This window comes from Acinonyx jubatus, chromosome D1 (genome assembly GCF_027475565.1).
Source record: "Acinonyx jubatus isolate Ajub_Pintada_27869175 chromosome D1, VMU_Ajub_asm_v1.0, whole genome shotgun sequence".
NCBI lineage: Eukaryota > Metazoa > Chordata > Mammalia > Carnivora > Felidae > Acinonyx > Acinonyx jubatus.
The window spans coordinates 112,199,537-112,224,400 of NC_069390.1; the positions used below are offsets into that span (position 1 = coordinate 112,199,537).

The 24,864-nt window shown below is 52.5% G+C and overlaps 1 long non-coding RNA gene across 3 annotated transcripts; it reads right to left on the reverse strand.

The window, feature by feature from the left end:
• Positions 1-7,073: 7,073 nt before the first annotated feature.
• On the reverse strand, positions 7,074-18,732 carry LOC113596949 (uncharacterized). 3 transcript variants are annotated; one of them, XR_003417762.2, is made up of 5 exons: positions 17,534-18,732; positions 14,394-14,508; positions 12,523-12,664; positions 10,285-11,123; positions 7,074-9,879 (listed from the first exon to the last, which is right to left on the reverse strand). It is a non-coding gene; the product is annotated as an uncharacterized LOC113596949 (long non-coding RNA). The 3 variants fall into 3 exon arrangements; XR_008290746.1 differs by having other exon boundaries at positions 10,285-10,895; positions 12,523-14,508; XR_008290745.1 differs by having other exon boundaries at positions 12,523-14,508.
• Positions 18,733-24,864: the final 6,132 nt, after the last annotated feature.

A 24,864-nucleotide genomic window follows, 5' to 3' on the forward strand; every position in this document is an offset into this window, starting at 1 on the left:
ACCAGGAGCAGGATCTGAATGGAAACGCACACGACGCTAAGATCTGACATTCACTCTATGACCTCACGGCCGGGAGCGCAGGTGTGGGCACCAGCCCGGCTCTGCCTCCGACGCTGTGTGCCGTGAACACTGTGCACGACCCGTGTAACGTTCCAGGCGCCGTGACAAACGCCACACACAAAAGTCCCTGGGAGCGGAGTGTCCCAGTGAGGGGGACATACGGTGTTTAAAAAATATATGGGCGTAGAGCACGTGAGCCGGTGTTGAGTGCTGTGGAAATAGCCCAGCAAAGGCGGCCCAGAGTGCCGGCGAGGAAGGCTCGAGCCTCTGTTGGGGGTCAGGGTAGGCACCCCCCCACCCAGGAAGGTGACATTTGGGCCACCGCCTGCAGGAGGCAAAAGCAGACAGAAGGACAACCAGAGGCAGCGCCTTCCAACCCCAGCCCCCAACCTGCGACACGAGATGACCTGACAGGATAGTCTTGAACATTCCTTAGACATGTAATGAGTGCTGCACATGTCTGGTCCAAGGACTGGCTGGAACCTTGCTTGAAAACACCCCCCATCCACGAGGAGGTCCCAAATGGAAGTTTCTATGCTAGAGTTTCTCTGAGTCGGATGGCTGTTTACGGGGGGAATGGACGTGGAGACTGTTCCCAGGTCAAGTAAGCTTGGGAAGCTGGCTTAAAAAAGTGAAATAGGATTTACTCACTGCAGGACTTCTCAGGTCCTTTAAAATGCCAGTGTAGACAGCGATTGTCCGAAAGTGACTCGTGGCCCGCAGACTCAGACACACTTATCCAACCGCAGGAGCCGTTTCACACGCAGGGTACCAGACTATTCCATGGAACACGCTTTGGGAACAAACGCTGTACTCGAGAGTCTGGCAAACACCTTCTGTAAGGGACAAAACAATCAACATTTTAGGCTCTGGGGGCCCAACGTTCTGTTGCAGCTAGTTGACTTGCCATTGCAGCCTGAAAGCTGTCACGGACGGCACGCGGATGCAAACGAATGGCTAAGATCCTACAATTTCGCCCCAGTAGAACTCTTGCCTGTTACGTTACTCATTTTGATTTTTTTAAACCATCTAAAAATGTCAACCGTCCTTAACTCGCTGGCCCTACAAGCACAGACTGGACTGCACTGGGCTTGTAGGCCGGATTCTGCCAAGTCGGGCTCTAAACAAACGTGCTTTTATCCTGTGTTTTCCGTAACTGGTACATTTTTTAACGCATCGCTTCAAGTCGCATCAAGTCATCCTGGTCAGCAGAAAACGCGGTTGTAAATCACATTCCCAAGTGTATTTGAGGCAGAAAATGGTTCAGAAGAAAAATCACATGTTTAGACATGGATCCTTTATGATTTCTTCTTGACAGAAAAATAGAGTCTAACTCTGCACTTAGATTTTAAGCCTACTCTGATTATTAGGAACTATTGGGGAAAAAACTGGCATATATTTTTCTAGTATTGATTTTTATTTTCCTCTGCCTAATTTTTGAAAATCTACTTATCACTCTTTCTCTAGAAGAAATTCCAAATGCTTGTTGAAGGAACGCATCATCCTTCTGCTGAAAGGAAACGTTCGCATTCAGCCTGGTCTTAGCCAGAATTGAACTTAAAGTTGTCTCCAACTTGCTCGCCTGCCTTTTTTCCCTCCACGTGGTACATCTACTTACTTATTGCTGCTTTTAAACGAGCATTTCCCCTTTCCCTCTCTTGCCAAAATCTAAACACCTTCATGCTCTTTCCTCTTCCACGTTTTGTTTAAATCTGTGCTCAGGATAAAGAAGAGCCTGGCTCTCCCTATGGTGCAAATGACTTATACAAGCAAACAGTTCTATTCTGCTGGGCACGTTTGCATTTTAGCAGAAGGAATGGAGCTTTTTGTCTGGCACTCAGATCCCGATGGAGCTGGCAGGTGAGAGGACCGTGTCTTCCAGGACCTCAGGGAAGTTTCCACTCCTGAAATCACCTCCCTGGCCCTCGAGGGGAGACACTCCCCTTCGAGCGGCTGGTGGTGGAGTCACATGTGGTCCCAGGCCGAGGCCCTAGTCAAGGCTAGCCTCCCGGAGACCGGGCTGACTGGGGCCAACAGTGCCCTCCGAGAGGAGCCAGAGAAGATCCGGTGTCACCCTCCCTGGGAGGACGACAACTAGTTTTCCTTCAACTCCTCTGAACTGGCGGCTGACACCCCCGTAACGAGGGGGAAACACGAAGAGGTCCGCAGACGCGTCCCCCCCACACCGGTGGGCAAACTCCCTGAGGCGACCTGAGCTACCAGTGGAAACTCCAGCAGCAGCTACAGACAAAGAGAGGTGTGTGGGTGGGGACAGGCCACCGAGAGAGGCCACGAGGCCGGCACAGGGATGGCTCCCTGCAGACGACACCGTCTCACGGCCGGGTCGCCCTCCTCCCGCACGCAGACAAGGGTCCCTCACGAAAGGCTGACTTCTCTGTTTGCAGGACATCTTCTGCAGCCACTGTCCCCCAAAACGACCAGCTCGGAAACATCCTTCTGCCAAGCAGTGGGATGTGCTGGCCGTGGCACCGACACCCCAGGCCCGAACGGGATGTAGCCGCCGCCCCCCGCCCCCCGCCACCGCGGCCCGAGGCGGTGCTTATTCCTTAAGTTCTTCCCAGCTTCTCACTGAACTCGGGAGGATGGTTGGGGAGGGGGTCAGGGCTCCCCCCGGTGCAGGGACCCCCGGCCGGCAGGACCGTGGTCGGCTCAACCTTTGCTGCCCACCAGCATGAACCCCCCCCGGCTCTGCCCCACACTTTCCTCAACTAAACCTGGACACCTGCTTAGGACTTTGGGGACAGTCTCCGAGCCGCTGGTGGACTGTCTCCCTGGCATCGGCCTCACTGAAACACGTTCCTTTCCTGGGATTTTGTCCGAACCTGGCCTGTCCGGGGCCCCGAGCCGGGTGCCCCAGCGACAAACCCTGTCAAAAAACATTTCAAACCAGGGGCCTCTCCCCACTGAGACGGTTAAGCCCCAACACAGAAGGGGGATGGATTGGGGTGCTTGGCCAGCGGGTGACAACGTGGGGCATCAAGGTTTGTGTCACCGACACTTAGGTCTTCCTTGAGTAAGGTGCGGAAAATACACAAATGCGCATCCAGCCCACCGAGAAGCGCTCTCTGCGCGGCCTGTCCCGGGCTTCGGACCGTTGCCCCCATGATTTGGAGCAGAGGGACTCTGGGATGCACCCGGGGATGTGAAGTTCACCCCGGGGACAGTGCAGCTCGGTCCGCGGGTACGACGGAGTTCACGCCACGCACTGCACTTCCTTCCCCCTTCTGTTCAGTCGCTCTCCACCAGGGGATGCGATTTCTGCAAACCCCTGCTCTTTAGGCGGACGTTTTGCAGGGAGCCGCAGAGAGTAAGGCTGGAAGAGAAACAGGACCTTCGTGTTCTCACGTTACATTGTACTTTCCAGCCGTTTGAAGTCCGCGTAACCTTCCCGAAGTACTTGGCAAACTTTAAACCCTACATCTGTGAAGCTGGGTTTTTTTTTTTTTTCCTTCCCGTCACCTTTCACCTACTTTGAAATAAACCACTCATTGTTCTCAAGAGGGAAAACTCAAACTTGTTTTCTTTCTCTTTTTTTTTTTTTTTTTAAGTAACCTACAATGGAGTAAAACATTGCTGGAAGGTTTGCAATTAACTAATTTACTGTGCAATAAATCTGTAAGAAATTGAAGTGAACGACGTCAGGGCCTCTACCTGCTGTTTTTAATTAACAAAGCATAAACTCGCCTTTAAATTAGAAAGGTACATGAACCCCATGCTCCAAATGTTTAAATTACACAGAAACTTATATAATCAAAGGGCAAGAGGACAAGCCCACTTTCTTGTGTATCCTGATTTGCTTTAACATTAAAATAATGACAGCGAATGCATGGAAATGAGAAGTGTGTTTGCAAATTTTATTAGATTTAACTTTTAGTTTTACCTATATTTTCCCAGGTTTTATCACTAAGAGACGATAAAAACTATTTTTTAAATCATCAAGACATTACATACAGGGTGCAGAGAAGAATAAGGCAGGACGCAGGGGTCTAGGATAGACGTGTATGGGATGAAAGGGACACCTCCTATTTTGCCTGCTAAGGCCTTTCGTGATCTGACCGCCTGGTTTACGACCTGCCTTGCCCTGGAACCACGGGAAGCTGTTTGCAATTCTCCACCAAACACCCTCACCCCTCTCAGCCTTTATGTCTTTGCCAACACCGACCGCTAAGCCCTCTCCCCTGGGATCGCTTCGTGAACGTCTAGGAGCCCTTCAAGTAGCAGCTCAAATACCATGTAATCTTAGTGACTTCCAGGCCCCCAGTCACTCCTTGGACCCTGAAAGGATAGCATCCAGACATAGTTACATCCCGTATGATCATCGAGTTGTTTCTGTCCAGAGAGCTTCTTGAGAGGAAGAGTCGGGGCGGGGGGGGGGGGGGGGGATGTCTCATCTTTATGCTCCCAACAATTATCCACCCGGCCCAACGCAGGTGGGCGATAATGCCAGTGGTGGAAACACCAGGGACCGAGCGACTCTGTCTCTGGCTGCAGGGAGGCAGGCGTGTGCTGAACTGTGGCCACGAGTTCCCCGCAAAGCCAAGAAAACGGCAGGCACAGAAGCAGGCAGACGAGGCTCGCCGAGTGGTGGTGATGAGCCAGAGACCCCACCCGACACCTGCCAGGTGTGGGTTGGGGCAGAGGCAATGCGGCCAGACCGGGGGACCACGGCTCTGCAGCGGGGACGAAAAAGACTGTGTGGGGGCAGAACGGATGCTTGACATCCTGGGGGGGCTGGGGGTCAAGGGAGGGTGTCGAGCCTGCGGCGGACGAGGACAAGGTGCTGGAGAAAGAGCACCGTGTGGGGGCAGGTGGGATCTGGGCACCGCAGGGGCGAAGGCCACGAGGAGCAGAATCGCGGCCGGCCATCAGCCACGTTGCCCGTTCAGGGGATGCTGGGGGCCTGCCCGTCGACTCCGCCTTCAGGTGCTACCCGTTTCCAACGGAAAAGTGATCTGGATCCTAACGTGAGTTGCAAACACTTCCTTGGAAGGCAGCCCACACGGGGTTGGGACCGCTGTTCGGAGGCAGCGGGTATGGGCAGCTGGGGCCAGGCCAAGCGAACTGCGCGGGCCGGATGCACCCGCGACGCTGGGCATCTGGAGCAGGTACCACTTTGCTGCATCAAACGTGTGTGCTTTTCTACTGCTAGCAACTGACGCCTGCCAACTCTTACCAAGCTTCCTGGGCCTGGAAGTCCAGGGGTCCGGGGCCGCGCATTCCTGGTGAATAAGGTCAAGGGTGTGGTGATGGGAAGTGACAGCAGCTGTGAAAACGACACTCCGGTAAAATGAGGTTACAACTTGAAGGCAACGCCTCCCACTGACTTCAGGACAAAAAAGAATATTTGTCATCACTGCACAAAACAGCATCGTGAGAAGGCACTCTAGCTACAGACGCCGTTTACGGCCTGCCCTGCGGGCTCCCGGCTGCCAGCAGTGATTTGTGCTCACGGGGTTTATGCACAAGGCACAGGCTCCGGGATGCTTATCCAGCTGCCGGGGACGTGGGCGGCGGGCGGTGCTCCGGATGGGGACAGGGGTGACCGGGCTCCCGGGACGGTTTCTGGAATCCAGAGCTTCTTCTGCACCTTCCAGGCCCTTCCTCTCACAGCCTAGTGGCTGAGGCAGGCTGGGGCCGCCAGGGCGTCGGTCTGACGGTTGTGCGCAGGAGTTTCGGAGCTGAGGGCCGGAAAGCACCACACAGACAACATCTAGAAGGTAAAGTGCAAGTGTCTACCAAAAGGGGGAAATGGAGACGTGCAGAGAAGGCTGTGTTCAAGCCACAGGAGGAGACCTGGACCGTGCACATGGACAGGCCCCGGGCAGGTCACAGCTGCTGTCACGATGGGCCCCGGGCAGGTCACAGGTGCCATCATGGTAGCCCAGGCAGGTCACAGCTGATGTCACAATGGCCCCAGGCTGGTCACAGCTGATGTCGCCATGGCCCCAGGCTGGTCACAGCTGCTGTCATCATGGCCCCAGGTAGGTCACAGGTGCCATCAGGGTGGCCCCAGGCAGGTCACAGCTGCTATCACGATGGCCCCAGGCAGGTCACAGCTGATGTCGCGATGGGCCCCGGGCAGGTCACAGGTGCCATCATGGTAGCCCAGGCAGGTCACAGCTGCTGTCATGATGGCCCTGGGCAGGTCACAGGTGCCATCAGAGTGGCCCCAGCCAGGTCACAGCCGCTGTCATCATGACCCTAGGCAGGTCACAGGTGCCATCAGGGTGGCCCCAGGCAGGTCACAGCTGCTATCACAATGGCCCCAGGCAGGTCACAGCTGATGTCGTGATGGGCCCCAGGCAGGTCACAGGTGCCATCATGGTAGCCCAGGCAGGTCACAGCTGATGTCACAATGGCCCCAGGCAGGTCACAGCTGATGTCGCCATGGCCCCAGGCTGGTCACAGCTGCTGTCATGATGGCCCTGGGCAGGTCACAGGTGCCATCAGAGTGGCCCCAGGCAGGTCACAGCCGCTGTCATCATGGCCCCAGGTAGGTCACAGGTGCCATCAGGGTGGCCCCAGGCAGGTCACAGCTGCTATCACGATGGCCCCAGGCAGGTCACAGCTGATGTCGCGATGGGCCCCGGGCAGGTCACAGGTGCCATCATGGTAGCCCAGGCAGGTCACAGTTGCTGTCATGATGGCCCTGGGCAGGTCACAGGTGCCATCAGAGTGGCCCCAGGCAGGTCACAGCCGCTGTCATCATGACCCTAGGCAGGTCACAGGTGCCATCAGGGTGGCCCCAGGCAGGTCACAGCTGCTATCACGATGGCCCCAGGCAGGTCATAGATGATGTCGCGATGGGCCCCGGGCAGGTCACAGGTGCCATCATGGTAGCCCAGGCAGGTCACAGCCGCTGTCATCATGGCCCCAGGCAGGTCACAGGTGCTATCATGGTAGCCCAGGCAGGTCACAGCTGCTGTCATGATGGCCCCGGGCAGGTCACAGGTGCCATCAGGGTGGCCCCCAGGCAGGTCACAGCCATGTCACGATGCCCCAGGCAGTCCAGGAGAAACCAGCTGCTAGAGAGGCTCCATCGCACCTGAGGGGCCGGGCTGGCAGCTTTCAGGCCTCAGGGCCCTGGGACGTTAAGGCAGAGAAGGCAGATTTACAGGGAGACAGGCACAAACAGCGGCAGAAAAGAGCTCACAGGCACTTCTTGTTCCCCAGTCCCTGGACAAAACCGCGGAAATGCAAACCTGATGACCGTGTGCACCTGATGGAGGGCTCAGTGGCCAGCCGCCGGAGCACTGTGGCCCCACACAGCCTGCCTGAGTGATGAGGGCCATGCTGCCTTCCCAGAGAAGCCACCTCAGTCACTGACCAGATTGGGCCCTGCGCCCACACCCCTACTCTGGACGATCCCGGAGGCCCTCCTGACTTTAGGGACCCTGCTTTGCTGCTCAACGTCTCCCTCAACCCAAACGTCCTTCCTGCCCTCCTCCCCTCCCGTCTATAGGAAGTGACCCCAAGAGCCTGCACCGGTTACCTACTCTGTACTGACCGCTGGCTCAGAGTGGGCCTCCTGGGGACCCCAGCCCACATTGCGTGGTACCAGAAGGACCAACAAACCTGGGATGGGGTAGGGGCTGGACCGGCCACCACCCACTCGGAAACGGGGACCCCATCCATGGAAGTTGAGGGTACACACACAGTCCAGCACAGGCAGTAAGTGGACTAGTAAAAACTGGCACCAATAACAAAACGGAATGGGTTTTTATAGATGGATGTGCACTAGGTGTGACATAGCAGGTGTTCAAGAAATACGGGGGAAATAGTCACTTACGGGCAGTTCTTATGAAGCAGAAGTCGGGCTTTGGAAAAAGAAAACAAATGGCCAAGAGTAACCAAATGCTTACTGTGAAAACCAGAGAGCCTCGTTGGCAGCATAGAAAGAGGCTCGCGCTGCCCGCAGGGGGACCGGGGACAGAGCCAAGGACCAGACTAGGACCTGATCACAAGAGGAAAAGGCAAGTGGCAAGATGAGAGGGGAGGCCAGGGAAGCCTGACGCACTGAGAGTTACGGAAAACTCAGAGGTAACAGAACACAGCCTCCTAACGGGCAAAATAGATGCGTAGCCAGAAAGTCTCTATACAGGACAGACTACTCTATCTGTACAGTCAAAAGAAATCAAGGATGGATAAAAAGGAAGTTAAAGCCAGCCGCTCAATAAAAAGTCACAAATTCTTTGCCAGTATCTCAATCTGAACCAGTTTTCCAACTTGGAACCCAATGACCAAAAGAGAAGCCGGATCCCCAAGAGGAAGCTCCAGGAAACACCACATCTACATGGTAAAGATCCCCCCAGCCCAAGAGACCAGCGGCCGTGGACTTACCTAGCTGCGTGCTGGGGAAAGGGAATGACCAGATACTTGAAGAATCCTCGAACACTGGGTCTGACATGAATAATGGAGACCTGAGGTGACAGCACAGGTCCCCTTACAGAGGGCCGCAGAGGGCGGAGTACAAGTGGAGGCCAGCTCACAGGGGCCCACCCGCTCTGCAGGCCACCGCAGCACGCACGTCCCTCATCCCCAAAGGGAGACCTCACGGTGGGGGCTTGGCCTGGGGGGTAAGGACCACTTTCGTGGGGAAGTCGGAATATGAGCCCTCTAAGCTCCCTCCCTCCACTCCCAGCCGAGACACCGAGTCAACGCCAGCACGTCGGCCCCGGGAAAGTGGGAGAATGAATCAGGGCAGGAAAGGAGTCAACGGGAAGGTGACCTCGAGCCAAGACTTGAAGGATGTGAGGGTTGGATGGGAAAGAGAGTAACAACTCCAGGTTCTGGTTTGAGCGTCTGGACAGCATCGTCGTCTATGAAGATGCGGACGCGAGAAAGCAGGTTTGGAGACCAACTGGACCCCTGAGTGTGGACTTGTGGAGGGACCCGGGCTGGACACAGACGGCGTGAGGGCTGAGCGTTGACAGCAAGAGCCTGAGTGCACTGCACACAAGGGAACCAAACCCCGATCTTTGGGATGGAAGTAAAGCAAGGGAAGAGGGAGAGAGGAGCCCAGGAGGCAGGAGGGAAACGAAGAACCTTGCAGCGTCTGGAAACAAAGTCGGGAGAGTCTGTCCACCATGTGGGGCCGACGACAGCCCTCCGGACCCACAGGGCGGGTGTCACTGGGGACCTCCACAGAAGCGCTGCTGAGGTCCAAGGCCTGACTGGGACGGAGTCAGGAAAGAAGGGGAGAAGAGTGTGCAGGACGGGCTGTAACCAGGGGAAGAAGGGGAACTCAGGGTTTACGAAGAAGGGATTTCAGTGGTGCACATGGGGGAGGGAAGACCGCGGAGGGAGGGTGTCGCATCCCCGCGGGGATGGGGGACGGGGACACAGTAGGGGGTGAGGGCAGGAAGGGCGGAGCACATGGGCAACAAGCAGGTGCATGTGTGGTGGGGCAGGAGCTGTGACACTTGTGTGCGGCCACAGAGGAAGACGCGGCCAGTCCAGCCGGTCCACTGGGACGCGAGTATGACACGAAGAGGTACAGAACCAATGATCCAGGGTCTGGACGATGGGAAGGAAATGACATGGCGCAGAAATGCTGCGGGGAGACAGGCACGGTCAGGTTTCCTTAAAGCCCCCCCACTTCCTAACCCGTGTGCATGTTTCTGCAGGGTACAGATTGTCACCTGACCGTATAATTTCCTCTTGTTTGTAGATGGTGTGCCTGACTGGACAACAAAGAGCGGGAGTGATGTCAGGACACAGACTCGGTCTTGTTGTCTGTTCCGGCTCCACCCCTGGTGAGTGCTGCCTGGGACTGATCGCCTGGCCCAGGTCCCGCACCTGCCAGCGGCGGCCGGGACTGATCTCCTGGCCCTGGTCCCGCACCTGCCAGCGGCGGCCGGGACTGATCGCCTGTCCCTGGTCCCGCACCTGCCAGCGGCGGCCGGGACTGATCGCCTGTCCCTGGTCCCGCACCTGCCAGCGGCGGCCGGGACTGATCGCCTGTCCCTGGTCCCGCACCTGCCAGCGGCGGCCGGGACTGATCGCCTGTCCCTGGTCCCGCACCTGCCAGCGGCGGCCGGGACTGATCGCCTGTCCCTGGTCCCGCACCTGCCAGCGGCGGCCGGGACTGATCGCCTGGCCCAGGTCCCGCACCTGCCAGCGGCGGCCGGGACTGATCGCCTGTCCCTGGTCCCGCACCTGCCAGCGGCGGCCGGGACTGATCGCCTGGCCCAGGTCTCGCACCTGCCAGCATGCCCGGGACTGATGGCAGCTGTAATAAACACCAGCTGAACGCAGGAGGGACGTGAGGTACAAGGTACAGGAAAGGGTCTGGGATCAGCTCAGAGCCCGGCCTTGGTGCCTGGGGAAGTGGCGGTGTGCAGACGGTGACAAATTCTGCAAGTCCATTCGACCTTGAAATGAGAAGGAAGTGAACTTGGAGCGGCTGGGCGGCCTCGCAGCTCGGATGCGCACAGCCAGCTTCTGTCTGTCTGTGCTGCCTGATCCCCCGGGAACCTGGCCGAACCACAGTGCCGCATGGGAGATGACACTCCGCGCCAGCTGAGACGTGACCCGGGGCTGCCGTGCGGAGAACGCTCCCTGTGTCCCAGGCGCGTCTCTCGTTAGTTTACACGTATTACCTCGCTGGATCCCGCAAGGAGAAGGCAGAATGAGACACAATGAATATTTCCTGTGGCTGCTGCTGGGAGGGTGTGGGCAGGTGTGGGCAGCCCGGCCACTCTTCCTCCAGGGCCCCCTGCGAAGCTCCGAGGCCCCTGCACTCATGTGGTTCCTGTTGGCGCGTCTCCCGTGGCAACGCCACGGTAACGGCTTTCGTGTGTAGGTCATGTGCCCTTGAGGGAAAGGAATACTTTTTGTTTTTCTTTTCATCCTCGATACCGCTGTTGAAAGGGAGAAGCCACCGAACGAAAAGCCGAGCTGACGGCTTGTTAAGCAAGAGAGCGTGCAGTCTCTTTGAAACAAAGCGTAAAGCTCATTTGTTTTCTTTATTGAGGTCTACGTGACAAAAATCATTTCCATACATGAAGGCACACAACTCGGTGTTGTGATATGCGTCTACACTGCAAAATGATCACATCAAGCTAGTCAACACCCCACATGGTTCCTTCCCCCCCCCACAACTTACTCTTCTCTAGAAGCTGGGGAAATATGAACTTCAGGGACATGTGCAGGGATTGCCTGACCTCCAGCTGTACAGGTGTGCTCGTGGGAGGGACACCAGTGGCTTGCCGGCCTCACAGGTGCGATGCTGTGACCAGCCTCTGGTTTGCAGAGCTCTGGTCCCTGACGCTGTCGTGGATTAGCTGGGGCCAGTCTCACACCGGTCTGGCATTACTTGCGCGACGAGCAGAGAACAGGTGGGCCTGTCCTGGGAGCCTTTTACTCTCAGTGCCTAACACGGCATCTTCTTCAGTTAGTGCTCGTTTAGAATGGGTAATAAAATCACTTTTTTCTCCCACTTCATAATAAACAATACTCCTTCAAAGCCCATAAAATCAGTATCTTAAGGGGCGCCTGGGTGACTCAGTCGGTTAAGCGTCCGACTTTAACTCAGGTCACCATCTCACGGTTTGTGGGTTTGAGCCCTGCCCGCGTCAGGCTCTGTGCTGACAGCTCGGAGCCTGGAGGCCGCTTCACATTCTGTGTCTCCCTCTCTCTCTGGCCCTCCCCCGCTCACTCTCTCCTTCTCTCTCAAAAATAAATAAACATTAAGAAGAAAAATTTTAAACAATATAATACCTTAAAGAGACAGAACCAAAAAATCCAAGCCATCTAAATGTCTACTAATAACATAAGGAAACTATGATTTTTTTCAGCCATGACATTATGAGCCCTCTGACCATATTGCAACATGAAAGTATGTTTTTGATAAAATAAGTGAAAGAAAAAGATACAAAATTTTAAAAAGAAGCAAAAGGCATACAAAAAAAAAAAAAAAGAAAGAAAATACACCAAGATGATAACATGGATTGTAGTTTAGGGAAGGTGGAATTAATGATTTTTTTAAATGTTTATTTTTGAGAGAGAGAGGAGAGAGAGACAGAGACAGAGAGAGAGAGATAGAGACAGAGGCAGAGACAGAGACAGAGAACGAGCTGGGAGGGGCAGAGAGAGAGGGAGACACAGAATCCAAAGCAGGCTCCAGGCTCCGAGCTGTCAGCACATAGCCCGATGCAGGACTCAAACTCACGAACCACGAGATCATGATCTGAGCCGAAGTCGGATGCTCAACCAACTGGAGCTACCCAGGTGCCCGAGGGAAGGTGGAATTATTAGGTGATTTTCGTTTTATTCTTTCTATTCCCTAAGTGATCTTACAGGTATCAATATTACTTAAAAATAAAGTAATCTCTACATCCAACGCAGGGCTCGAATGCACAACCCCAAGATCAAGGGTCCCGCACTCCACTGACTGAGCCGGCCAGGGGCCCCTAACTAAACATTTTAAACTGTACTTACTGTCTTCTCACCGTGGCTCCTGGAAACAGAGCAGTGGTGTGAACGATTTCACACTTGGTCTGACCCTACTAATCAACCTGTCATCATCACCATCATGCACGATACCGCCCAGCTCACTGATGTCAGAAGAGAGAAAGCAGATCTGGACAGAAGAGAAAGATGAAGGAAAACAACTTTGCATAAATTCATACGTTCAGTCTCCCCTGAGAATGTGAAGGGAGACAAAAAATAAGCATTAGTTGTTACTCCTCACCTTCTGTTCCCCATCTATTTAAATATGGCACGTTTCCCAGTGAGCCTGGGGGGCTCATCGGTTGAGCGTCCAGCTTCGGCTCCAGTCATGATCTCGCGGTCTGTGAGTTCGAGCCCCGCATCGGGCTCTGTGCTGACAGCTCAGAGCCCGGAGCCTGTTTCAGATTCCGTGCCTCCCTCTCTCTCTGCCCCTACCCCACTCGCACTCTGTCTCTCTCTCAAAAATAATAAACATTAAAAATAAAATAAAATAAAATAAAATAAAATAAAATAAAATAAAATAAAGTACAGCATGTTTCCCATAGTCCCTCTTCCCTTCCCTGTTCTCACCAAAACTCTGGCCTGAATGGACTCCCAAACCAGGGAACGTAAATTCAGAATGTGCTCCCTAGATCTGCAAAGACTGAGACTTATTACTCGGTAGGTCAGTCACTCCTCCTGGAGTCTCCCCCTCCTCACAGCTTGGCTCCCATGTCTTGACCAATCCCTGGATACCCACCCATCCCGGAAGCCCTTCCCTTCCCCAGCCTCCATGCCTCTGTGCCCAATGTGGGACTTGCACTCACAACCCTGAGAGTAAGAGTCACATGCTCCACAGACTGAGCCAGCCAGGTGCCCCCACACCTCGACTTTTAGCTATGATCATAGCAACTATGTGTAGTGCTAATCAGATGTGAGTATATAAAACTGTTAAATACACACATATTTATATATAAAAAACACATAAAATTGTCACGTCCATGACTGATAGCCGTATATATAACACGTACAAAATTTATACATATAATTTAAATATATAATTTCTAAAATAAATTATATATATAAATATATATATATATATATATATATATACACACACACACACACACTGTCTTATTTAATGTGGGAAATTTGCCAATTAAAAATGCAAATTAGTAGGCAAAATAGATTTTAAAGACGAGGATCATGAGAGAGGTATTAGGAAATGGATCCCTTTGGTGGGAAAGAACTTAAAATATATTGATAATCAATGAAGAATGTTAGATATCTTAGATTCTTTTTGAAATAAGATGGAAAAGGGGCACCTGGGTGGCTCAGTCGGTTAAGCGCCCATCTTCAGCTCAGGTCATGATCTCACGGCTCATGAGTTCGAGCCCCGTGTCAGGCTCTGTGCTGACAGCTCAGAGCCTGGAGCCTCCTTCGGATTCTGTGTCTCCCTCTCTCTCTGCCCCTCCCCTGCTCATGCTTTCTCTCTCTTGTGTGCACAAAAATAAACAAACATTAAAAAATTAAAAAAAATGAAGTAACATGGAAAATTAGCAAATACAGGAGATACTGATATCCAAAAGCAGCCATCTAAAATGAACTCTAACAGGAAACCAAATTTCACAGAAAAATAAGTATTTTTGCATATTATTTTGAAAAACACAGTGAAATAAAAATAAGTACTTGTCTCTTAGTTTAGAATTCCAAAGAGTCAAGAATTTACTGTATTATTGGCATCACTCTCTGAAAACCTTCATCATATTTGCCCTTCCCAACATCATCACAGAGAGGATCCTTTGTATAAAAACATAAAAAGGCTTCTTGAAATTTTCCCCAAGGTCTGCATGAAATCTGTTGCTAATTAAAGCACTTACCTCATCACCACCCTGGCTGATTTTGCCTTGTTTTCAGGTATTTTCATCCAGCTCAGTTCTCGTTAGACAAACACTTTGCCATGTCCAACATTACCATGGTCAACTTGATGTAATCCTGTCAATTTGACAAGATTTAAAATTTCACTTAGAAATCAATTTCCAATGACAAGAAAGCCTGACAGGCAAGTATGTAGATATAAACAGGTGTTTGAGGAGGAGGGGTCATTGGTTTAGTTTCATGCTCTGCCCTCAAGTGCAGGGATGTGACAATGACCGCTCCGATGACCCGCACTGCCTAGATCAGGAAGGAAAACTTGCAGCATTTGGTCAAACTCGCATTTTAATTTTTTAATGTTTATTTTTGAGGGGGAGAGAGAGAGAGAGAGAGAGAGAGCATGAGCAGGGGAGGAGCAGAGAGAGAGACACAGAATCCAAAGCAGCTTCCGGGATCTGAGCTGTCAGCACAGAGCCTGACCTGGGGTTTGAACTCGTGAACCACAAGATCATGACCTGAGCTGAAGCTGGATGCTCAACCGACTGAGCCACCCAGGCGCCCCTCAAACTCTCATTTTGTAATTCAGCCTTAGGAAACTGAACGAGTAACCCCAGATCATGCAACAAGTGAGGAATAGCTCAGGGTAAATTCCAGATCTGCACTGTGTCCTATGCAATCGACCAGGTGGAAAGAAAATGGATTTGATGTTGACAAGACTCGATCTCTTACAACACCCTCCCCCAACCTGGAGAAACCAAATAGTTCATCCCCAAACCTGCTCAGTCACCTCCCCATGCAAGGCCAGGGCTAGGCCCACAGGGCCCAAAGCCTGTGCTGAGCAGCGTGGGATCAAATCACTGTTCACTGGGTCTAAACAAGGGCGACAGCAGGGTTATTAGCTAATCCTGAAAACTGCTGTTTCAAAAGCAATCTTCAGGGGCGAATCACTGAAATCAAAACAAAACCAGCCAACCGACCATCCACGTATCATCTAACAGGAAACAAAGGGAGAGGAACAAGCCAGCTTACTTAGGGCTTCTAACCCACCAAGCCAGGCCTCAAATCCCAGCCCGAAGCCTCAGCCCGGCCCACCCCCACCCTGTTCGGCTTTCTCTCCAGAACATCTTTAGGGAGGGACGGGTCTTATGCAAGGCGGGTAGCACCTTTCATTGCCTCCCGGCCTCTGGAACTCAGCAGTAAGGAGCGTGGAGGAGAGTGAGAAACCAAATTTACACCGAGGCAGTTGAGCAGGTATAAAACTTTTGCTTCTTTTCCCGCCTGAGTGATACCGTTCACGGTGGAACCACGGTTGGTTTGTAGAGGAGATACTATAAACCAGCTCAATCTGGCTTGTAGAGAAAAAACTAACAAATCCTTGCTGTCACTTGTGAACTCAGGATTACAGGGCCTGACCTGAAAACTTCCAAAGAGTCTTTTCGACGCTCTAGAAAAATTCTTCATTTGGCCAGGGAAGCCGCTAACGGTGAACCTGGTGTTAAACTGCACTTGCATGGACCTGATCCAGGGACTCTAAGAACCTTCCTAGAGTCCAAATCGGACTCTGCTTTAGACTATTCAGTGGTTATTCTTTGAGGGCTTCCTCAATACAGCCTCCAGCCGCACCTTTCCAGCGGGTGTGAGCTCCTACCAGCGCCCTGGTCCTCCTGCTCAGCCCGCCTCCGACCCACTGCAAGCCTGCCTCCCTCCACAGCCCTCTCCACTCGTCCATGGCCTTCTGTTGTTTCTTCTTGCGGGAAGCCCTCCTGACACCTTGAACCTGGCCTAGAGGCCTCTCTCAAGTGGCCCGCGAGCAATTCTGCCATCACAGCTCTCCCCGCGGCCACCTACTGGTCCCTCCTCTCCCCCGCACAGGCTTCTTGAGTGTCATTTTACACTGTGTCTCCAGTGCCTGGAAGCTAGTGGATGCTCAGCGGCTGGGGGTTGAATCAGATGGGGTTTGGAAAGAAATTAATGCCAATGAGAACCTACCAGTGCTAGGCACGCCAGTAATTTAGATACATCTTTCTTTTAACCCTCAAACAGCCCTAAAGTGGCTCATTCACCCCATTTCGTGGATAATGAAATCGAGTCTCCAGAGTTCACTTTGGCAAAGAACACACGGAATAGGATGGAGCGGTCAGCAGCTACAACGCCCTCTTGCGCAGCAGACCAGCCACTTTGTGCAAGCCCTGGGAGCAGGTGTCAGAGCGCAGGCCCCGCCCACTCTGCCCAGACCCCGCCCACCACCTGGATGTCCCACCCATTCCTGCCCAGGGCCCTGTCATCACCCAGATGCCCCGCCCACCACCTTGTGCCCCGCCCACTCCTGCCTAGGGGGGGCCCCCCCCCGCCCCCCAGGTGCCCCGCCCACCCAGCCTGAGGTCCTATCCTCCCCCGAGTGCCCGCCCACCTTGTCCAGGTCCCGCCCACCACCTGGATGCCCCGCCCACTCCTGCCTAGTGCTCTCCCCACTCACCCAGGTGCTCCGCCCACCCGCGGGGCCACCCAGGGCAGTAGTGCTTCCTCCACACCCTGGGCTGCTTCCGTGGGAAAGTGGTCGCGCGCCCTAGGTGTGCGGCCCGGTGACAGTGGGAAAGGTGGTCAGCAAAGAGGGGTCTCCCGCGACCTGCCCCGGGAACAGACGCGGGCGCGGCTGGCACCGTCCGGGACAGCAGCATCTCCACCTTGTTCGAGGGCGGTCACGCTCTGCCGGCCACATTTCCCCGACAGGGACCAACCCTCGACCAGGCGCCCTGGGTGGGGGCAGTGCAGCCGGACACTCTGCCCGGTGCGGGGGTAGTTGGGGATGCCCGGTGCAGGGCTGCGAGCAGCTGGGCGCTGTGCCCTGGCGTTGGAGGGGGAGGGCAGGTGGGTGCTGTACTCTGGAGCGGGGGGAGGGCAGGTGAGCGCTCTGTCCCGGAGGGGGAGGGGAGAGGGGAGCTGGGCGCTGTGCCCGGGGGGTTGGGGGTGGGGGGGCCGGCGCAGGGCTGTGGGCACAGTCACCCAGTCCCCGGGCGTGGCCTGGTTCGCACATCTGCACTCCTGGGCACCTGCCAGCGGTGCACTCCGATGTCCTGCTCTGAGCCCGAGACACACATCTCTGCACACGTCCCCCTGGGACACGGAGTTCGGGGGCTCAACTCACCTGTGACGCTGCCTCCCCAGAGACGGCGAGCTCCTTAGGTCAGGGCCTGCTCTGCTGTGCCTGCGTCAACACGGTCCTGGCACTCAGAGGCAAGGCTGTAGGACGCCCGCGTCTCTCCAACGGTCACCAGGGAAATCTTCCAAGCACGTGAATTGTCCCGTGGCCCATGCAAGGCCCTGTGGGGGACACCAGAGAGGAAGATCAACCTAAAGGAAGAGGCATTGCAAGCAAGCAGGTGAACGTCTCCTTCGTGTGACCTTCTATGCATCCAAGCTACTCAGCTAGATTCTGAGGCAAACAGCTGGAAATTAAAGCATTTTACATCCACCATCCTCTCCTCCCCATTTCTAACCCACGCTGACAGTACGCCTAAATTACTGTGGGAATTCAGAAACAGTCATATCACTTACATTCATGGAAGAGATTTTTATCTCGATCGACCCCATCCTCCTCCACCTGTTCCTATGCAGAAGGAGCCCTGGGCAGTACGGGAACTGGGTGCTATTAGTTTCAATGACCGCAGAGGCCCAGGTATGATTTTTCACTTTTCAAAGGAAGGAATTCGTGCTTAACCTCATCTACAACACTCATTCGGTTACAGATGTTTAAATTTTAACTTAAATATTCAAATAAGTGCTGCCTTCTTGGGAGGAGGCTATATGTTCATTTAACAATGCTGTCATTTCTCAAAACATTTTCTGACATGTTTAAAGGTCATGAGAAAAGCAGCCTTGTTTCGTTGGGGTAATACCTCAAATACCTGGGATTCTGAGTGCAGGACGAGCAGGCTAGAAACCTTTCTGGTCCCCACTCCCCTCCTAGTTTCTTAAATTCACAGTTAGTGTTCTTTCAACACAAACAGACGAAAATGCTTTTTCTGAAGCAAAAAGGAGCATGACTGACTGACCTTATTTCACCAGAGGAAACGCATGGGGTCATGGCTCCAAATCCCTGAGGATACGTGTTCACTTTCCCTACTTTCCTTTTCCTTGAAATTGTTTCGGGGAAGTTGCAGATTCTCTACCCTAACCTGTTGCTCTCAGTCAGAGCTCAATAAATGACCTTCAGGAGAGCTGGGTAACTGTGACCTTGGCTGTGTTGGTCTTTATCATTCTAGTTCTCTCCACCCCACCTCCCACCCTGTCCTGTCCCATCCTACCAATGTGTGTCCTTCTGTCCCCATGTTGTCCTTCTGTCCCCTGTGTGTCCTTTGCTCTATGAGTGTCCTTCTGTCCCCATGTGTGTCCTGCCCCCACATGTCCTTCTGTCTCCTCTGTGTGTCCTGTCCCCTGTGTGTCCCTCTGTCCCCATGTGTCTTTCTGTCCCCATGTGTCCTTCTGTCTCCTATTTGTCTATGTGTGTCCTTCTGTCCCTTCTGTCCTTCTGTCCTTAATGTGTGTCCTTCAGTCCCCTATGTATGTTAACAAGAGGCTCATCTAAAGCTCACAGTAACTTTTAAAGGGTGCCTCTTTTCTTAGGTGCCCTTGAGGACTAAAACTGTGCCAAACTGTTAAGAATTCTCTTTCTTTTCTTTCTTAAAAATGTGTCTATAAATACCTAAGTATTGTGGGTGACGCTCATGGTTTCAGATCATGCTGGCTGTCTCGTATTGGGTGTGCCTTTCCTGACACTGTCAGTTCTCACACAGCCACACTAGTCTGTCCCAGTTAGCACCCCTGCCCTGACCCTGTTTACACAGCCCTGAGCTCTCCGCACTGCTGGTCACCCCTCCATCTCCTTTCTGAGGACGCCCAGCTGCCTTGCCCTCTTTCCTGTGGAGACAAGAGGTGAGAGCCTGAGCTGATCTCTGCTGCAGTCTGCTAGGCAACTGCTGTGTTTCCCCCGTTGGCTAGGGGTGAACACGGCTCACGACGTCCCTTCATATCATCGTTAAGCCCTCCTCCTCCAGTTTTTGCACAAAGCTTGAGAAAATCTCAAGGGGAAACTTTCTAAAATCTAAAACTAGGACCACGTTCTAAAAATACTTGGAATATGAATAGAGATGATGGTCTGAAGGGTGGATATAGTTGACCCTTAAATAATGTGGGGGTTGGGGAGGCATCAGCCCCCACCCAGTCAAAAACCCACGTCTAACTCTGGACTCCCCCCGGAACTTAACCACGAATAGCCTACTGCTAACCAGAAGCCTTAACAATAACATATACGATCAATTAACCCATATTTTATATGTTACATGTACCATACACCATATTCTTAATCCAAACTCTACTAGAGAAAAGAAAATGTTATTAAGAATCACAAGGGAGGGGCGCCTGGGTGGCTCAGTCGGTTAAGTGGCCGACTTCGGCTCAGGTCATGATCTCACAGTCTGTGAGTTCGAGCCCCGCATCGGGCTCTGTGCTGACCGCTCAGAGCCTGGAGCCTATTTCGGATTCTGTGTCTCCCTCTCTCTGACCCTCCCCCGTTCATGCTCTGTCTCTCTCTGTCTCAGAAATAAATAAACGTTAAAAAAAAAAATTAAAAAAAAAAGAATCACAAGGGAAATACATTTATGGTACTGTATGTATCAAAAAATCTGCATGTAACTGGATTAACACAGTGTGAACTGTGTGGCTCAAGGATCAACTCTACTGTTAAAAGCTAACAACCACTCCCACAGCCCCCAACATGAGACCAGGTGGGGCCGGAAGGACTGGTCACCAAACTCTGTATGTTCTATTCTAGGGAATCAAGACCCTAGGGAATCAAAAGGCAGCATCCAGGAAGAGAGCAGATAGGCCCAAGTAGAACCATCTCTGGGCAGATGTATGGTTCCCGCGTCCACCGAATACATCGTTTACAAGGAACGGGCAGTCAGGCCGGTGGAAAGCGCAGAGAACGCAGGACCGGGGACCGGACTCTGAGCCTCATCAGTAACAATGGCCCAAGCCACGTTTCCTGTCCGAATGCACAGTAACTTAATGCTGGGTCTTGTAGGCATGCAATGAAGTCATACCAGCACCGGGCAAAAGTTTGAACTTAAACACACGTGATGCATATTAATGGCCTAATGTGACATCAAAGCAGCAGTTTGAGGTTATTTTCTTTCTTTTCCCAAATGGGCTTCGATCTGGCTCCTTCTCTCACATCGTCAGGCTTGGTGTGATGTCTAGAGGTTCAGTGTTAGAAACAGACTGTTACTTAAGGACTCGCCATGTGGCTGTGACTGCCACTCGCTAAGTCCAATTTCCTGCGCAGAGATGGGACCACGGTCAGCTCTACCTAAAATAAAACAAAGCAACATGAACTCAGGAAGGCTTAGGATATTGTGCCAACAAATATCAAGAGTAAACCTTTCTTTAAAGAGTCTGTTTCTATCACTTTATTTTATAACTGCTGTTTTTCAAACATTTTAACATATAAGAAATAAAAAACATTTTGAATTAATCTGTGTAAAATCTAATACTTGAAAACAGGATACGTTCTGTAGATCAGTAAAGTACAAAGACAGAATAAAATTTAATAATTTCATATTTAGAATCTTCCTAACCCCTACTGTCATATTTGGGGAAAATACAGAAAGATAAGCAAAAATGCACTGTAGACCAGTAAATAAAATGGAGACTTTATAAAATGTTTTTAATGTGTATTTATGTTTAAGAGAGAGGGCGTGTGAGTGGGGGAGGGGCAGAGAGAGAGGGAGACGCAGAATCCAAAGCAGGCTGCAGGCCCTGAGCTGTCAGCACAGAGCCCAACATGGGGCTCGAACCCACAACCTGCGAGATCATGACCTGAGCCAAGGTAGGATGCTCAACCTATTGAGCCACCCAGGCGCCCCTAAAGTGGAGACTTTAAATGCCCCTTTTTTAACATTGAGGAGCTTGAAAGAGAAATTTCTTCTTTTTGTAAATGTCAATCGATCTCATAAGCCGAGCTGGACATATACTATTCCTTTTGGCTTTCCAGCCTCTGAGCAGCAGGTGCTGTATTCGCAGAAGTCCCGTGTGCACCACGGAAGCTGGAGTGCTGGATATCTGCTTTCCGGGTCTACTGTGTGTCCGGAGAGGAGGCGTGTGGCCAAAGTGTCACCAGTAGAAGTCCTCTCCAGGACTCTGAGTTGGAAACCAGTGACACACAAAAAAAGAGACCACTCTGACTCCGTTCTGGCTCAAGTGGCCACGGAGGTGGCTGCTGTGGCCACTTCACAGGGGCAGCAGTGACAGACACTTTGTGTCCTCGTCCAAGCTGGGTGAGCCATGGAGGTGGCAGTGTGTGCCCAGCACACCCCCTCTAGGGCACATTTGGGCATAATTCCCAGCTCAGCGGCAGCCTCTAACTCTGGTGGTCTGGCTCCTGCAGTCTGTGACCTACTCGATGTATATTTTATATTATATATATTTTTTTATTTAAAAAGTATATATGTTTTAATCTGTTTTCTGCAGAAAATAGCTTAAATTTGTTTTTGCTGCCGATAACAAGAAACCAAGGACAGGAGCAGCTACAGGCAGCAGGCTTTCAGGAAATCACTTGAATCTGGGAGTCCTCGTTTGGACTCTGGGGACAGCAGGAAACGTCCAACTAGTATAAAGGACAGAACTCTGGGCACACAGTGGCGAGCTATGAACCAGAAACGCGTCTTGAGTGCTCATGAAAGGCAACACTATGGAGAAAGCGGCGGTGACCCACACGGAACAGTATGAAAGCCACAAGGAATTCATCTATGGGAGTGGGTAGTGGCTGCTGGAGTCCTAAATTGTTGGCCACGGGCCAGCTGAGAACAAGGGCCTTTCTATGATGGCCCTGAAAGGGAAATATGTGTCTTCCAACGACTGGGCTGAGGTGGATGAAGCCAGACTCGAAGCTGATCTTGCTGGTTGCTGCATTAGTCGAATTCAGATTCCCCAGTTCCAAGAAGTGAAAGTCAGAGCTCCGGGCAAGCATGTTGCCAAAGAACTGAAACGTGTCTCCAACGTATCGTGAGCCTCCCTTGCTAGAGGACGTTGCCCGGCCTCCCTTCTCACGAACTGTCTCACCTGCTGGCTTGCAGGCTGTACAACCACACCACCTGTGTGACCAGTTCTGCGTGTGCCCTGTCCCTCCGCCGCGTGACAAGCCGTCGCCAAACCCAGAGCCCAGCTCGCCCTGCGTGGTCGGCTACAGAATCAAACCGATGGGAGATGATTTTGCCAGTTTACGATAGGAAAGAAAGAAGAGCTTAGCGGTGCTCTGATGGCGTAAAGACGGAACCTTTAGGTTAGACTAAGACAGTCAATGTGGGTGAGGTTACCGGAGATCCTGCCATCACTGGGCTGGATCCGGCAGCTGGGAGCCATTCCAAATGTGCTGTTTTTATAGTAGGCGCTGTGCTGCTGGGCCCGCTCCTGCCCAGGCCTGCTACGGTACAGTTTCTCACAGGCCCAGCAATGCAGAAAGCCTTGAAAATAGCAGGAACCATATTATATTTCTGCAGTTGACTAAGAAATTCCTTTTATGGACAGAGGTGGACCCTTGAGTGCTGACCTGGGCTTTCCTTCTTTCAGCCTAAAGCGATATGAAAGGCAGCTTCCTGGGGTGCCTGGCTGGCTCAGTGGGTGGAGCAACTGACTCTTCATTTCTGCTCTGGTCGTGCTCCCAGGGTTGTGAGTTCGAGCCCCGTGTCAGGCTCTGGGTGTGGAGCCTGCTTGGGATTCTCTCTCTGTCCCTCCCTTGCTCGCTCGCTCACCAAATAAATAAATAAACTTTAAAAAAGAAAAGAAAGGTGTCTACCACGCTTCTATATTCGGACAACTTGACGAATTCGTTGACTGTGTGAACACTGCTGAGGGTACCGAACTTAGGCTTCACCGCTGTGATTAACGGGGAGGGGGGAGGTAGGCTGAGGCGTTTGTCTACGCGCACCAGCTTGTACCCTGAATGAACTGTGTACGTTCTGAAGCAATTGTAAAGTCAAGTCTTAGCGAAGTCTCAGCTGCCAGCCCCGGGGCTGCAAAGACACGGACCTGCCCGTGGGGTCCGGCCCAGCTGACCCGGGCTCATTGCCCTTGATATGCTAGCGATTCCCTGGTGTAACGGGAAGGAAACGAGTCAAAGACCTGGGGGGGGGGAGGGGGGGGCGGGGGGGAGGGCTGGTGAACTGCTCACTCTTCTCCCGGCTATGTCCCTTGAAAGGCAGGAAGACACCATTCAACAAAACCCTGAGAAGTAGCAGCAAGCCAAGGACCGGAGCCTCGCGTAGGGCCAGAGTGGCTCTCCGGAATGACCGCACTTGAAGTGAGCGCCCTGATTCCCACAGGGAGGACGATCCCAGGGCAGAGGCGAGAAGTGTCAGATGCACAGCGAGTGTCACGACAGAAGTTGGCAGCAGGGTCGGCCTCATCGTCAGAACCGTCCAACCTACAGGAGCAGCCAGAGACTAAGTGAGTTCCCCGCGGCCAAATGATACGGCAGCCCAGGCAGGTCCTGCCTGATCCACGTAACAACAAACAACAAAACAAAACACCAAATCTCTAGGTCTGGTGAACAGAGGCGTGGCGTGAATCACTCTTCCGGTGAGTTACAGATTCACAGCTGGTAGGACCTGGTGAGGAGGACCCAGACACCTCAGTGAGATGCCTCCGTCCCCAAAGGGTGGGTAAATCCCACATGAGCCCAGGGGCTGACGTGATGTTCCAAAGGGTCTACAGGTCTAGAGCACATTGGCATATTCTCTCCTAAGTAAAGGTTAAGGGATTAATAAATACACCTGTAAAAACAGATATTCACATGTTAACATAGCATCTTATACAAAGTCAGAAGACTAGTGATAAATGGGGGAAATTTTCTGTGACTTTTGTCAGAGACAGAGGGCTAATTTTCCATAAAGAATTCCTTTGTATTCATGGGGGAAAAAAAAAAAACCCAGAGCAAGAAACCACTGACTCAACAGAATGGAAAAACGACCCAGAGGACAATTCAGTGTAAAACAAACACAAATGGGTCTTAAATATCTGGAAGATGCTCAGCCTGATTCATAACAAGTGACATGCAAATTAGGATCACAGAGATACCATTTCTTACCGAACGAGGTGCCGAAATGCCGCGAGGAAGACGTGAGGCTCTGTTGGTAATGTGGGTGCAAAACCGACACTCTCACCTATTACTGGCAGGAGCATAAAAGTGGAACTTCCATGCTCTGAAATGTGTCTGTACTGATCACACTACAAGGGCACATGCCCAGTGATTCAGCGTTCTCACCTGGAGGACTCTGTCCAACAGATGCACCTGCACACGAACAGGGTCCTGCACGGACCAGTGCGTTTGCTGCAGCATCACTGGGAAATGGCCCGAAACTGGGAAGGGCACACGTTCACCGATCGGGGCTGTTGCACCAACGACGGGGTGTGCATACAACA